Source organism: Nycticebus coucang, chromosome 5, assembly GCF_027406575.1.
Source record: "Nycticebus coucang isolate mNycCou1 chromosome 5, mNycCou1.pri, whole genome shotgun sequence".
NCBI lineage: Eukaryota > Metazoa > Chordata > Mammalia > Primates > Lorisidae > Nycticebus > Nycticebus coucang.
The window spans coordinates 96,392,920-96,408,666 of NC_069784.1; the positions used below are offsets into that span (position 1 = coordinate 96,392,920).

The 15,747-nt window shown below is 37.0% G+C and overlaps 1 protein-coding gene and 1 non-coding gene across 3 annotated transcripts in view; one reads left to right on the forward strand and one right to left on the reverse strand.

Moving 5' to 3' along the window:
• The window catches only part of MAN1A1 (mannosidase alpha class 1A member 1), a 195,483-nt gene that overhangs the window by 102,423 nt on the left and 77,313 nt on the right, over nt 1-15,747 (reverse strand). The gene's annotated exons all lie outside the window — the stretch shown is intronic.
• LOC128586923 (U6 spliceosomal RNA) lies at nt 9,113-9,219 on the forward strand. Its single transcript, XR_008380380.1, has one exon. It is a non-coding gene; the product is annotated as a U6 spliceosomal RNA (small nuclear RNA).

Sequence of the window (15,747 nt, forward strand, 5' to 3'; positions counted from 1 at the left end):
GATTGTATATGAAACCAGCACGTTGTACCGCTTGATTGCACTAATGTACACAGCTATGATTTAACAATAAAAAAAATTCCTTGATGATAAAAAATAAATAAATACAAAAATAATACAATAAAATTTTATCAAGTTATTTGTCAAAAAAAAATACTATTATGAGATAAAACAAAGAACAGCAGAACAAATGGAGAGATATTCCATTATTTATGGATGGTAAGACTCAGATGTAAGTTCTTCCCAACTTGATTTTTGAATTCAATGCACTCTCAATCAAAAAAATAGTAGCAAGTTATTTTGTGGATTTTGACAAATTGATTCTAAATTGTATATGAATCTGGGCACAGGTTCCAAATATGTCTGTGATTCTAGCAATTTGGGAGGGTGAGGTAAAAGGATCATGTGAGGCCAGGAGTTTGAAACCCCCATCTCTACAAATAATTTAAAAATTAACTGGATGTGGCGGCACACACCTACAGCCCCAGCTACTTAGGAGGCTGTGGCAAGAGTTCAACGTTGAAGGGAACTCTGAGTCACTATACTCCAGGTTGGGTGACAGAGTGAGACCCTGTCTCTGAAATAAACAAACGAAACTCCAGTCTATATGGAGACGAAAAAGACTCAGAATAGCCAACTCAGTATTAAAGAAGCAGAACAAGGTTGGAAGACTGAAAGATACAGTAAGCAAGAAAGTGTGATGTTGGTAAAAGGTATGACGAACAAAGAAATCAGAAAGTGACCTAGATGATATATAGTCAACTAGTCTTTTTAACAAATCATACTGAAAAAACCAGATATCTGCAACAAAATGAGTCTAGACCCAGACCGTACACCCTTCACAAAAATGAACTCAAAATGGATCACAGATTGAAATGTAAAATTCCTAGAAAACAACATTGGAAAAAAACCTAGATGATCGTGGTCCTGGTGAGGACTTTTTAGGTGGTGGCACAATCTATGAAAAGAATGTATTGGTAAGCCGAACTTCATTAAAATTAAAAACTGCTGCTTTGTGAAAGACACACCCAAAAAGAGTGAGAAGACAAGTCACAGCCTGGGAGGAAATAGCTGCAAAACATATCTGACAAAGAACCATTAACCAAAATATACCAAGAGCACTTAAAAACAACCATCCTGATTAAAAAAATGGAGCAAAGGCCTTATCAGATACCTCCCTAACGAAGATATACCCATGGCGCATCAAAGATGCTTCACAGCCAACATCACCAGGGAAATGCAAAAACAAACACCAATGAGGTATCAGAATGGTCATAATCCAGAACGCTGACAATACCAAATACTGGGGAGGATGTGGAGCAGTGGGAATTCCCGTCTGTCTCTAGTGGGATGCAAAATGCTATAGACACCTGGAAGACTGCTTGGCAGTTTCATAGAATTCAACAATAGCATTCTTTGGTATTTATACAAAGGAGTTGAAAATTTATGTCCACACAAAAACCTGCACACGGATGTTTACAGCAGCATTTTTAAGACATAGAGGATATTTATATACACACTCTATTTGAATTATGCTTGCTTTATGTTGAAATATAATTACAGTTTATACATATCAAGCTAACTCAATACATTAAATATTCTTTTAGAGAAAAAGAGTGATCCAAAATAGATCCCAAGAGCTAAAATAGATCCCACTAAGGTTGACTATCCTTCTAGATAATCTTTAAAAAATCATTAATTTATTTTAAAATATATTTAGATTTTAACGACGCATAGACCCAAACCCTTCCGCCCCAGCACACACACACAAACATATAGCCTAATGTACTATCATAAGACACATGCCATAGTAACCACTATCAAAATCAAGAAATAGGACTTTGCCAGTCACCCTTGAAGCCTGCTTTTTCCCTCTTTCCAAAAGTGACCGCATCCTAGCATTTACTGGCTTATATTCCTTTATATTTTATCAACCAATTCTGCATCATTAGACACTATAGGTAGCCATGATCACTTAAAAAGAAGTGTGACTTTTAAGCTTCTTTCTCTAAACCATAGGCTCCCTGGTTTTCCTTTTCTTTGTCTTACAATTTACATGGATAAACTTGGTCATTTGAACTGTAGGAAACACGTTCTGTGTTTTCCTGATTGTGTATCTGTGGTGAAGTCCAGTCCAACACATTCTTCTCACTGTGTTTCTGTCATACTGGAAGCTGGATTCAGAGACTTTTATCCCTTTGGCAAGACAATAGGTGATATTTTATCAAGAGCCACGTGTGTGGTTTGCCCTTCTTTTTGAGAAGTTAGCAGTTAGCTGATAATCAGGACCTAGACTCAGTAATACACAAGGGTTGTAAAAATGGGTGATTTCTACTTTTACCATTTCCTATTCATATATATGATAATATAAATTTTAAGAGACACAATAATTTTAAGAGACATTTTGCTTATCTACTATTTGGTTACCAGTGATACAGTTCACACAGGAGAGCCAAGACATGTGCCTGACTTCACTGCCTTTATTTACTGGTTTTCATGGTAATAAATTACTTCTATGTCTTTCTTTGAAGGTGATCAATTATTTTTGTTTTTAATATCATAATAAATTTATTAATTAAAGCATTTTTTTTTTTTGAGACAGGGTCTCACTATGTCATCCTTTGGTAGAGTGCTGTGGCATCACGGCTCACAGCAACCTGAAACTCTTGGGCTTGAGCAATTCTCTTGTCTCAGCCTCCCAAGTAGCCGGGACTACAGGTGCCCACCACAATGCCTGGCTATTTTTTTTGTTGCAGTTGTTAAGCTGACCCAGGCTGGGTTCAAACCCACCACCCTCAGTGTATGTGGCTGGTGCTGTAACCACTGTACTACGGGCACTGAGCCTAATTAAAGTCTTTTTAAATTTATTTTTATCTTTTATTAGAGAAGGATGGAGTCTTGCTATGTTGCCCAGGCTGGTATATTCCTGGGCTCAAGTGATGCTCTCACCTCAGCTTCCTGAGTAGCTGGGACTATAGGGCACACACCACTGAGCCTGGCCTGAACTTGTCAATTTAAACATACTTAATGGATTTTAATCTGTTACATTTCTTATTTTTTACTAAAACTCAAAATTCTCATTTTTGGCCAGTGGAAGCCTTTGTCCTTTGACACTATTCTAGCCTGAGTCTTTGTCAGCTTCCTTGTTACCTGGTTTGATGAGGTGTATCAGATTAATCATAAACATTTCCAATTTTAGTCATTTCTTCCAGAAGTCTTGGTTAGTGGAAAATATTAACTCACAGCCATAATCTGGGAGGCTCATAGCAACTGATTTCATCGTTGTTTCTAGGCCTTTTCAAGGGACACACACAAACACATATGCATATTTATGTTTTTAAGATAAAATATCTCATGTGCTCACACTAATATTTCCAGTTGTAATTCAGAACTATGATATTTTAACACTTCGTCCATTTAAAGTAACCACTTCAGTGGTTTTTGTACATCCACACTAAACTGATCGACCACGATCAATTTAGAACATTATTATCATCCCCCAAAGGAGCACTATGTCCATTAGCAGTCATTCCACATTTCCTCCCAACCCTCCAGTCCCATGCAGCCGCTAACCCACTTTCTGCCTCTATAGCTCTGCTTGCTTTAGACGTCATAACGATATACGGTCTTTTGGTTGCCTGAAGCTTGTTCTCTGATTGGTCAGGAAAGGCTTTTCGAAACAATATTCACTAAATTCTTGCTTGTGCGTGTCCTTTAGACCTGAAAGTCAGTTTTTATGGATGTAAAATCTTTGCTTCTCATTCTCACCATAGCTGCCGAAATTCCCATTGAGTTGGTCATTGAAATGGAATTGCAAACTGTATGCAAATTTGGGGTAAGAAATGCATCAAGACTGTGGCTATTTCCCAAGTGAAGAGTCTGTGCGTATCCCCAGTTGCTTCTGTGTCTATTGCAGTTTACTGTTTTCCTTGAAGTGCTTCTTTCTCTATTATTTTACCATCTCCCTTCCACTATCAACCAAACTTCCTCTTCCATGAACAGAAGATTTTTCCAGAGGAAAAAGTTGCCTAACTTTTCTAATTCTTTTTATTCCCAAATATTTACACATCTAGATTACCGAAGCATTATACAGCAAGAAGTACAATTCTACATTTGACCAGGAGACACTGTGTTTAGAACCAAAAATAGATTAAGAAATTTTCAGTAACAGGAAGGAAATTTCTCCTACCATACCCCTCCCTAATTTATAATATTCTGTGAACTTGAAAATCAGTATATTGTGGTTCCAGAAAATTGGATTTAAAGGGATACTTAAAAGACATTTATTTCATATTCTGTTACTTAAAACAATGAAACAAATCATAATGTGACATAAGGCTTTGCTCGACATAATAGAGGAAGTCCATAACCAAACAGAGTCTGAGAAACCAGGATTCCAGATTCTAAGGGCTATACTCTTTCCTCTCTGTAAGAACTAATTCTTCAGTTCATTAGGTGAATATCTCCAAGACAGTGACCAGGCCCCATTTACAAATGGTCTTACTGATAGGCTAAACATTTGGCAATCTCCTTTAGAAATACAATTACAAGTAGCGAGAGCCTCAGATCATTATATAAAAGTCTACTTCAATTACAGGTTCTCAGACAAGCAGCTGATATCCCATAACTGGAAGGAGAGGCATGGTCTTAGGGTGAGGAGGAAGTGAAGTGAAAGGAGACATTACCAGCTTTTTATCACATCTATAGATTCCCCAGAACATGGGACAGATCAATGTCTGTGTAGCCATAACCACGCTCTATCAATTCATATCATGACTAGTCTTCCAGTCACATTTGCTTTGGATTTTAATAAAGTAAGAATTACCAATATTAAAAATACATTTTCTAATTACCTTGGGTAAAGTGAATCTAGTTTTTGCCGTGTGAAGCCTTGTGAGTTTCTGCGGACTGTCGCCTTTCCCTTTCATAGTCACCTACCTCTTTTATCTCTCAGACCAGGTTTTCCTTTCTCCCTGGCTCATTACTGAACAGCTTTTCTCTTACTCTCTTCTTCCTCAAGCAGCATGCTTTCTTTTTGAAGTATCTTAAGGGCCATTTACTGCTTGCAACAACAGGAAAAGGGCTCTTTGCTATGTCTTCCCTAACACCTCCTTTCAATTAGATCCTGTGGGAAAGACAGAAATCACTGATCGTACTAGGTGCTCAGGACACCCAAATTTCCCTCTATATTAATAATGACACAGAAACCTTAATTCTCATATGCTTATCTGGGACAATTATTATAATAAAAGAGCCTATACACTTATCACAAATAATTCTACTCTTCTGACTTTTAAATGATTAATAAGGAAAATGTAAAGAGATTACAAAGGTCTCTCCAATGTTATTTTCTTTTTAGAATATAAATCCTCTATATACTATTTTGTGTCACCTTTTGGTTGAAATGTTTGAGAGTGTGTCCTGTAACCCAGGAATCTTGTTATTATGAGCAGTCTTTCGCTTCCTAAACTGCTTTTGATAATGCAAAGACCGAGCAGTTGTATCTGAGACTGTGCAAAAATTTATGACCAGTCTGTTTACTTAAGCTTTGTGTCACCTCCATTTCCACGTGCACCGAGGGTAATATTAACAGCTAATAGACGGTGTAAATAAACAACCTTCTGAAATGGAAATCTATACGGTGACTATAAAGAAGGAAATCCAATTATCATTAAGTCATTTTCTTTATGAAACAGATGCCAGAAAAGGGGAAAAGGTGAATTTCAAATTTTATAGGCTGGATTCTACTAAGAAAGTTTAAAAAATTTAAATCTTAAGAGACTCTAGAACAACCCGACTTTAAGTAAGACTAGGGGCAAAAGGTTAGTTACGATTTTTTTCAGGTCTGTTGTAATTTTTCTTTGATATTATTTTCATCGTAAGAATATTATAAACTCATATAGAAATTCTGATGAGTACAGAAAAACAAACAGGTGAGAGCCAAGCTGACATATCAACTAGAAGCAAATATTGTTTATATTTAGGAATAACTCCCTATGCATTTTCCCCTATATTGTCTATGCTAAAATCATATTGTACATAGTTTTATATACTGCTTGATTATTATATCCGTACTTGTCTGTCATTAAATAAATAAACAAGTATAAATTTTAACAGCTACACAATATTCTGTGACAACATTCCATTAATTTGTTCTACCATTCTCTTTCTGTTGAATTAAGATGTGTCTTCTCATATATTAAATACATAAAATATTTTCATTAACTGCTTTAGGCATAATATGATTACATTTTGGATTATTTCCTTTGGATAGGTTCCCCAATGCAGAATAATTTGAACTAAATAAATACCTTTATTAAGGATCTTCTGATATACACAGCACTTAATCATTTTTCCAGAACAACTGTGCCAAATTGCATTTCCATCAGCAATGTCTGAGAATAGATTTTTGCCCTACTCTCACCAAACTGGATAGTAATAAGTCATTGAGGACAGGAGTCTAAGTATTGCTATTTTACTGTGACTATTTATAAATTGGGTAAATGGTGATTCTGCATTTTTCTGGACATGGAGGAAAGCACTGACCGGAGAACTGTAAGTAGCGGGAAGTACAACACCCAGGCAGTGGTGAAATGGGAGTGAACACACTGGGCGGTGTGGGAACCGTCCCTTCCCTGAGTGCTAAGTAAACTCCACTATTTCAGGCGGCCTCCTAAGACTTCATAATAGATGGCACCCTTACAGAAAATTCCTGGTAGATGCCAGGTCAGTGGATCTAATCTTAGTTTAACCTTAAGAGCACTGGTTTTGGGTATTTTCATTTGAGAAAAATTAACACAATTAAGGGGAAACATAAAATGATTCACTGCAAATCTTCAAAGATGTAAATTTTTTTTTTCAGTTACTTTTATGATCTATGACTGTAAATATGAGCAAAAAAAAAAAAATAAAGAGTAAATAGGCAACTGGATTCCAAATTTTTATTCATAGTCTGGAGAAATTCATTAAAGTGGTGTCAACAGAGGGGAGATTTATGAGCTATTTCTAAATGCTTTTTGGAATTCTCTAATTACATAAAAGCATACCAATTGTATTGATAAGCCTTCACAATTTATGTCTGTTGATAAATCCAAAATATTTTGGTTTTATTTAAAATGACAAGGCACTAACTTTTCCCTTCATATTTCCTCATCAGAAGATGATTCAAAAATTGAAAATAATATTCTTTTTTCTACATCATGTACTTTTACCTCATTCAGTGCCCTCAATATTACCATCCTCAGCATGCCCAACTTTAAATGTATACCTTAATTATCACAATGTCACAGTAAAACATAGATATAAATTTATGAATATTCTGAACTATATCTGACACTAAGCTGAATCCATGGGTGTTTTATATATGTTGTAATGTGCTTGCCACATGCACTCTCTGGACAATGAAGAGCATTTTACCCACTGATGAAGAGGGGGAGGGAATGAGGAATAAAATCAGGAAGAAGGAAAAAGGATTTTTGCAACTTACATGAACTACACAGAAAAATTCAAGAGGAGCTTCATCTCTGTTTTGAGAAAGACTCAAACGCAATGAATAAATATTTTAAGCAGGGGTCCTCAAACTACGGCCCATGGGCCACATGAGGCAGTGTCATTGTATTTGTTCCCATTTTGTTTTTTTACTTCAAAATAAGATATGTGCAGTGTGCGCAGGAATTTGTTCATAGTTGTTTTTTTTAACTATAGTCCGGCCCTCCAAAGGTCTGAGGGACAGTGAACTGGCCCCCTGTTTAAAAAGTTTGAGAACCCCTGTTTTAAAGTATAACCTGAGCAAAATTCTGCTACTAACTCATACAGAGTTATCACTGTTTAGTTTTCACAACTTAATTATTCTTTGTTGTTCAAGAAGTGGAAGATCTCACTGATTAAAGAGTTGCCAGCTCATTTGTTGAGGATCAGATGTTTAACTGACGAGCAAGTAAACAGAAAAGAAAGAACAGCTGTGGTCGTAACCCTGTTTAATACTGGTTTGGGGAATAATACTTGGGTAGGATCATGGGCTGTGGCACAGATGTCAGGAGCTAATCCTGTTTCTGTCACTTTCTGTGCAGTAAAGGAATTAGCTTCTCAGAGGTTCAGTGTCTCTGCAACAGGGAGATTATGTATTTCCCTTGTACTGATACTGTGTACATGGTACAGCCATATACCCTCAAAAAAACTGTCTTATTACTACTATCAACATCATTACCAGAAGGCTGTCTTCCTCCTTCTCTTCCTCATCCCAAGAGGAGGAGAGAAATCAACCATAAACTCAAAACTCTCAGGTTCCTCTGTTTAGAATGTTGTTTTCTCCAGATCATTGTGGTGGCTCCTTCCTAGCACACCACCCTCTCCTCCTCCACACAGTTGTATGATTGTACTGTATTTTTTCACATCACTCACCACTATCTGCAATTATCCTGTGAATTGTTTAAAGTTTTACCCCATTAGCATATAAGATTCATGAAAACAGGGACCTTGTCTGATTTGTTCATTGCTAAATCCCCCAGTGACTAGAACACAGCCTGGCATGTAATAGATGCTCAATCTATTTGCTGAATAAAGGAGTGAATCACAAGAGAACAAACATGTGAATGGAAGGCCTGACCAGATCATAGAGGAAAGTTCAGCATAACTAAGTCTTCAAGGTTAAACTCTGGGTACTATTAGTCTATTAGATATAAAACTTTAGAAATGTAAAATATTTTATAAAATATAAAACTTTAGAAAGCAGAAACTCAACATAAATGCTTGAGTTGTTATCTGAATCTCAGGTAAGCCTAAATAATATATTTTATTACTACTTTCTACTTGACTAGAGGAAATGAGAGAAAACTAAAAAAATCACTGCGGATAATCATAATACCAAGTAGACCTAAGAACTGAGACACAGAAGTTAGTAGTGATTTAGAAATTACAGCAATTGTGACTATCACATAGCAGGAACTTAAGAAAACTTATTGAACTATGATTGCACAAGTAAATGCATCAATGTGAATAATGTTTATAACACCAAGGTGACACTCTCTTCTGCTGATCCTTTCTAACGCTAGCCTTCTACTTAGTGGCTAGCATGAAAAACAAAAACATTTGAAGAGCTATGAAAAAGAATTCTTCTGTGCTCGCTTCGGCAGTACTTGTACTAAAATTGGAACGATACAGAGAAGATTAGCATGGCCCCTGAGCAAGGATGACACACAAGTTTGTGAAGCCTTCCAGATTAAAAAAAAAAAAATTCTTTTGTGCCTGTTCCATTAATGCTCTTGGATTTCATTGTTTTTCAAGACCCTAGAATCTCTATTTGTACTGCTTTATTTAGAGGAATCAGATACTTCAAATTAAAATAAAGATCAATTGTTAAGTTAAAAACAAACATTGTCCTCAAGGCTTATGTTTATTTTAGTATCAAGGTAAATGAATTTTTAGCTAAATTGTAAAACTGGAGCTGTTTGCTTTCAAAATCCAAACCAACGATGACGTGCTCAGTGTATCAGATCTCCCTTGGAAAAACATTTCGTTATGTAGCAGATATGGATTCAGTTATTAAGCCTGTTAACCCTAAGATCTGTCAATAACTATTCTGTAAAATGTTTTAAAGAAAAATAACTTTAAAAATGCATAAGCCATAAATCTGTCATAAAATAACACACAAAAACTTTTCAAATAAAATTTTTAGAGGATTCATGTTAGAAGGCAACTAATTTCCAGGCCATAAAAATTTTTAACCAAACCATATTTCAGGAAATCAAATGATAGTTTCATACATTAGTTAACATGTAATTTCTAAAGGAAATCCAAGACAAACCGCATATCACCATGACCAAATTTACTACATTTATCTGTGTGGATAAAATTCCACGAGTTACAGTTTAAAATAAACAGCTCTGCATATGTGTACAGTTGCATTAAATCCAACTAATTAGCTGATATGCATTTTGTTTACATTTCTACTGCCAACTCTAATCATCTAACTTCGTAAGGCTCTAGAATCATGCATGTTTGTCCAACAATCATATATTTAAATTTCATTCCGCATGAATAGTTTCCTCTGCTTTTTGTTTAAGCAGCAACCTTTGCTCAGTATATACTTTCATGTAAATTTATGAATTTTATATAAACATTGTTTATATCACAAATCTAAAGATAAGTTAGCTGATGCTTATGTTTTTCTAAAGACCCGTTTTTACATGGAATTTTACATTTTGTTTTTGATTATAATATAGTGCATAGTTAGTCATGCAGACAGATTCTGGCAAAGCCCTTCTCAACCACAGTCTCATGATGTTATCCTATGACATCACTCAAAACTACCCCATATTTTAGACCTCTTCTAATTCATACTTCCCACTATATATATATATTTTTTTTTTATTTTTTTTTTGAGAGTGTCACTTTGTCACCCTGGGTAGAGTGCTGTGGCATATAGCTCACGGCAACCTCAAACTCTTAGGCTTGAGCAATCCTCTTGTCTCAGCCTCCCGAGTAGCTGGGACTACAGGCACCCACCACAATGCCTGGCTATTTTTAGAGATGGGTTCTTGCTCTTGCTCAGGCTGGTCTGGAACTCTGAGCTCAGGCAATCCACCTGCCTTGGCCTCCTAGAGTGCTGGGATTACAGGTGTGAGCCACTGTGCCTGGCCTCCACCATATAGTCTTAAGGTCAAGAGCAGCTTCCAGTCATTTCCTATTCTTCGACTACTCTTCAGGGAAATGAACCAGTCTACTTTCTCTCTAACCACTACTCTCTTACTTTTTCCTCACTACTATGTGGTACCCATCTTGGATTTCATGGCCTGTAATTTCAATACGTTTTGCCAATACCTTAAAATCCATTGTCTTTCTTTCTCTCTGTGATATCTGGCTACCAAAGCTTAACTAAATCCAACTAACTAACCATTGTCTCCATGTCTCTACCTGAACTGCTGAGTACTGATAGAAAAAGAACCTTTACCCTACTTCTCTAGTCAACCCTCTCTAGAATGACCATTCTATCAAATGCCTGTCCTCCCCACAGCCTCAGCATGTGCCCCAGTCTTGTACTTCTTCATACAATTAACAAGGGCCATCAGAAGGTAATTACGCCACTTCTCTGCCACCAACTCTACCATGGTTGTGACATGTTCCTACCCTCTCCTCCACTTTCTCATACTGCAATGCAAGAAGGACCCCTCCCTAAGGCCACCTGTCTTCGGAATCCCACCTTCCCCTACCTGCTAAAGCCCTGGAACTTTATTTCCTGACCACCTTCTCCTCTTCAAATAAAAACAGTTTGGATTCTATCCTCTTACTCTACCCAAAGTACTCTCAGTGAAGTCATCCATGACTTCCATATTGCTGTGTCTTAAAGACACTAAGGATGGTCCTTATACAACTTGCCCTAGCAACACAACAGCATTTGACAACCGCTGAAGACTGAATATTTCATCCTCCAAATTATTAATGCTATTTTCTCTTCACTTCTGTGATATCACATCCTATTCTTTCCTCCCGCTTTTGAGATCATCTCTTTTCAGTCTTCTTTTCTATCTCTGTTTTTCTCACTACTGTTTAATGTTAAGGTTCTTTTTACTTAGTCTATCATGCCCTGGACAACCCCATCCCTGTCTGTTCCTTCAATTATCATCTTATCATATTATCATGGATGACTCATGAGTGAGACCATAGCTGACATCCACCTATTATGATTATAATCCCTACTATTTAGCTGCTACCAATATGTTGGCATAGACTGTCCCAGTCTGGCTCAGCTACTACCCATGTCCTGAGGCTAACAAGTTACTTTACTCTGTGTCTGTATTTCTTCCTTCATAAAATGAGGATAGAAACAATACTGACCCCTACTTTATAGAGCTGCTGATAAATTAATATTTGAATTAACATTTGTCATTGGTGACTGTGTATCTTTTGTTCATTGTTTCTGTAGCACCAAGTGTAGTGCCTCAAAGCAGGTATTCAATAAGCATCTGCTGATTCACTTAATGAATGCATTTACCACGTGGTCAATTATCATAATGCTGGGGCCTTTTCTGTTAGTTCTATTAAATTTTAAATTCCTTGCTACAACTACCTAATCCTTCTAAAGGACATCAGAATTTCAAAGAAAAATATGTAAGAATATTCCTGGAAAAAATAACTTCTGTTGAAAACACATACTGGCAAAAATCTGTATTAAAAATCCACATCAATATGATTCAGGCAATAAAAAGGGTATGAAATATTGGTTTTAACAGACACTGTGAATTATAAAGTGATTCAACATAAATCAAAATGTAACATATTACCTCATCTCCTTCATTAGGCTTTCGTAAAATGAGGAGTGACTGACCTAGTGAACACTTAAAGAGAAAAGTGATGGCAGGGAAAGCACCATGTGCTCAATGTTCATAGCAGGTGGCTTCCAGACAGCAGGGGTTAGCCCCCACGGCAGACAACCCCAGCAGTGGTGACAAACATTCCTTTTTTATAGGTTAGTCTATTATCTGTTTGTCAATCTGACTGCTTGAAATTTGGAGAGCCAGGAGAGAAGCCTACTGAGTAGGAAGTATCTGTTGGAGAAGCAGCACTTTGCAGGCAAGTGCTACAGAGGAAGGTTTTTACTTGAGAATTTAGTGAAGATGTTTATTCCTATCCCAGGCCACTGCTCTCCGTCCTTACCACCCTGTGTCACAGTATGAAAGGCTTTTTCTAGCAGGGCCTGATTGATTCCAGTCTGCAGACTTCTACTGAAGTTCTTCGTTTTTCACTGACTCTTGGCAGTCAGGAGAGCGGTGCAGTCTAAACCACGGCAGCGGCCGACACGGCACTCATGACTGCTGTTCTCCACCCCTCTTCAGCCCTTTGAGCTATAGTGGCCACGTGATGCTCTGGCCAATAAAGCATAAGCGGAAGTAACACCTGTCATTCACAGAGATGCGTTAAAAGCCAGTGTGAGATTTGCCGAGCTCCCCTTCAGTGCCACTTCCTCCCCTCCCCTGCCCCCCATGACAATGGCTGCTGCTCCATCAGGCTGGGCTCTGAAGGGAATGGATGAGAAGCACACTTGAGGCAGATCATATTGTCTTAATTCACAGGGATTTTGAGATGGTTGCTGCTGAATAACCTAGGTCTTTTCTCACTGATGTCAATTTGCAGTTTGCTACCAAGTGCAAGGAACTGTGCTAAACTGAAAGGAATAAAAATATATTCTAAGAAACAAGTGAACTTTCTGACCATCCCTTTCCTTTAGGTGTCAAGTACTCCCTTGGCAATCAGCTTCCACCATTCATACATGAGTATGAATGTGCTTTAGGGTTGGAATTACTAGTGAAATGTAGAAATGCTCTCGTGAATTGCTGAGATAAAATTCTACCAGCTGACAAAATGTCTACGCTTTCAAAAGCAGTTATAAACTCAGGATAGAGGTTTATACAGAGGGAGACACATATAACAAACCTGAGTTAGGGAGTAGGTATGATTTCTGTAATTCACTCTAGGACAAAAAAAGGTAGTAATTTCATTTCATTAAAATGTATGTCATTTTTTAATCAATTCTGCCTAATCCTACATTCCTTTTAAAGTATAAATTGAATTTACCAATCAAAATGGCATATTCGATGTGTGACAGTTGTAACTCATTAACCATGAAAATTTAATTTCAAATATAAGCAACATTGCTGCTCTCTAATGTTTCACTAAATTAAACTTTTTAAAATGAACATATTAGCTATTCAGTGTAATATATTCCTTTCATCTTATAAAAATTTCAATAATAGATATCAAGTCAATTAGTATTCAGAATATATTCAATCTGAGCCTCTAAGAAGCCACAGGACCAAACATATTAGTAAAGTGATCTAAACAGTATCATTTGATGAATGATTAAAATTGTTTCTTTTCAGGAAATTGATATAAATGCATTAAATGGTTTAAAAAAGTTTCAGCTGGATAGTTTCCTCCAATTATCCCATTCACATTTACTTTTTATAATTTCTTCATAGGTTTCAATTTCAGAAAATGCTCTAACACTGTCAATTCTATTTAAAAGGTCTATAATAATAAATGGTCTACCATATTTAGTAATGATTTAACAGTCTCTAGCTCATGGGTTTTTGAAACTCTTTCAGAGAATCAGCATGTAAGAACAGACAAAATGGAAGATGTTCTGCTGGTGTTGGGAGGTTAGAGGTAGGGAGTGGGTGATGTCCTGGGGATTTATACGGATGTTACGCATATTTTCAATCACATTACTACATTCTCTCTTCCATCCCTTCTCCCAAGCCTTCTAGGCCAGTTGCTTATTTATGTTATCAATGTATAGATTTTAAAAGTCATTGAAAGAATTTTCTGCTGGAGTTTTAAAAGGTAAAGAGTCTCAAAAAACCTAATGAAGAGTTTAGTCAATAAACATTTACTAAATGTTTTCTAGTGTCAGGCATACAAGGCTAAGCAAGGGGTTATAAAAACAGTGGAAATATAATTCTTATTTTTGAGTTGTATAAATTCTAGTGAGAAAATGAAGTAAGGAGGTGAAAGGACTCACAGACCCATAAACAATTAACTATATAGGGGAACATATGCAGCGGATTCAGGAAAGGAAATGCTTGATTCTCCTTTCAAGGAGGAGAGAAAGGGAAGGCTTTGCACAGGACAGCCAGGGAGGGCCTTCCACAGGGGCCACAACTAAGTTGGGGAAGCCATTCTGGGTAAAGGGAAGAATGTGGATATGAAATATACACAGATGTACTTGATGTATTTTGGGGTTCGGGGGAGAAAGCCCATTACAGTTACAGAGGAGGATATGTGAGGAAGGTAATGAACAAACCCAGAAAAGGCAGGCTGAGGCCAAATCAAAATGGCTCAACTTGCACAGCCATAGGGACCGGTGCAGGTTTGCAAGGAGACCACGCAGCAAGCTGACATCTTTCTTTAGTGCCACAGTGGGGAGCTGACTGAGCAGGGAGATGGAAGAAAGAAGGTCCGTCCGGGTGGGCACCTCTACGTTCATTTTTTGCCTGCTATTGTTCTGTCATACCAAAACCAAAACCAACCAAAAACATAACTTGTTTTTCTTATGGGTCTATTCAAGGTTTCCAGTTTTGGTTTATGAGAGTTGCAGTTCCTCACTAAAATATAAGCTCCATAAGGCCAGGGATTCGGCGATATTTTTATCTTTGGCAAATCTCAAGGCCAAGAGCAGTGTCTGATACATGGATGGCATTCATCCAAAATCTAAAGAGATAGGTGACTTCTCCCACATTACAACTGTGTCTCTGGGCATATCTCTCGCTGCTTTATCTGACTCACTGCCCAGTGTGACCACCACCCTTTCAATGTGCTTCTTTGCCCAGGTCAGGCCACTATACAGACATATCCCTGCAGGGAAACTACTCAGACTCACGTCTATCAAATCTAGCTGCCTCTTAATAAATGACTAATATGGTTCTCACTAGCCAGGACTTTCTCAGAAGATTATTTTCTCAAGGATGTTGATGAATGGAAGGAAGACAAAGCTCTGTAAGAATAGTATAGCCTTTTTCTCATCTTTTACTTTGTTATTTCTATTGTATCTCATTTTTGTTCTTTTTGAAATTAATGAAATACAGACTCAGTGAGCTATATATTTATTTGTTATTAATACAGACCTTGAGAGTTATATATTTCTCTAAGTATGACTTTGGTTGCCTTCAACAAAATTTAATGAGATACTTATATTTCAGTTGTCTATTAAGTGGTCTAATTTTAATATTATACAGTCATTCCCTGATCTAGTTTTTA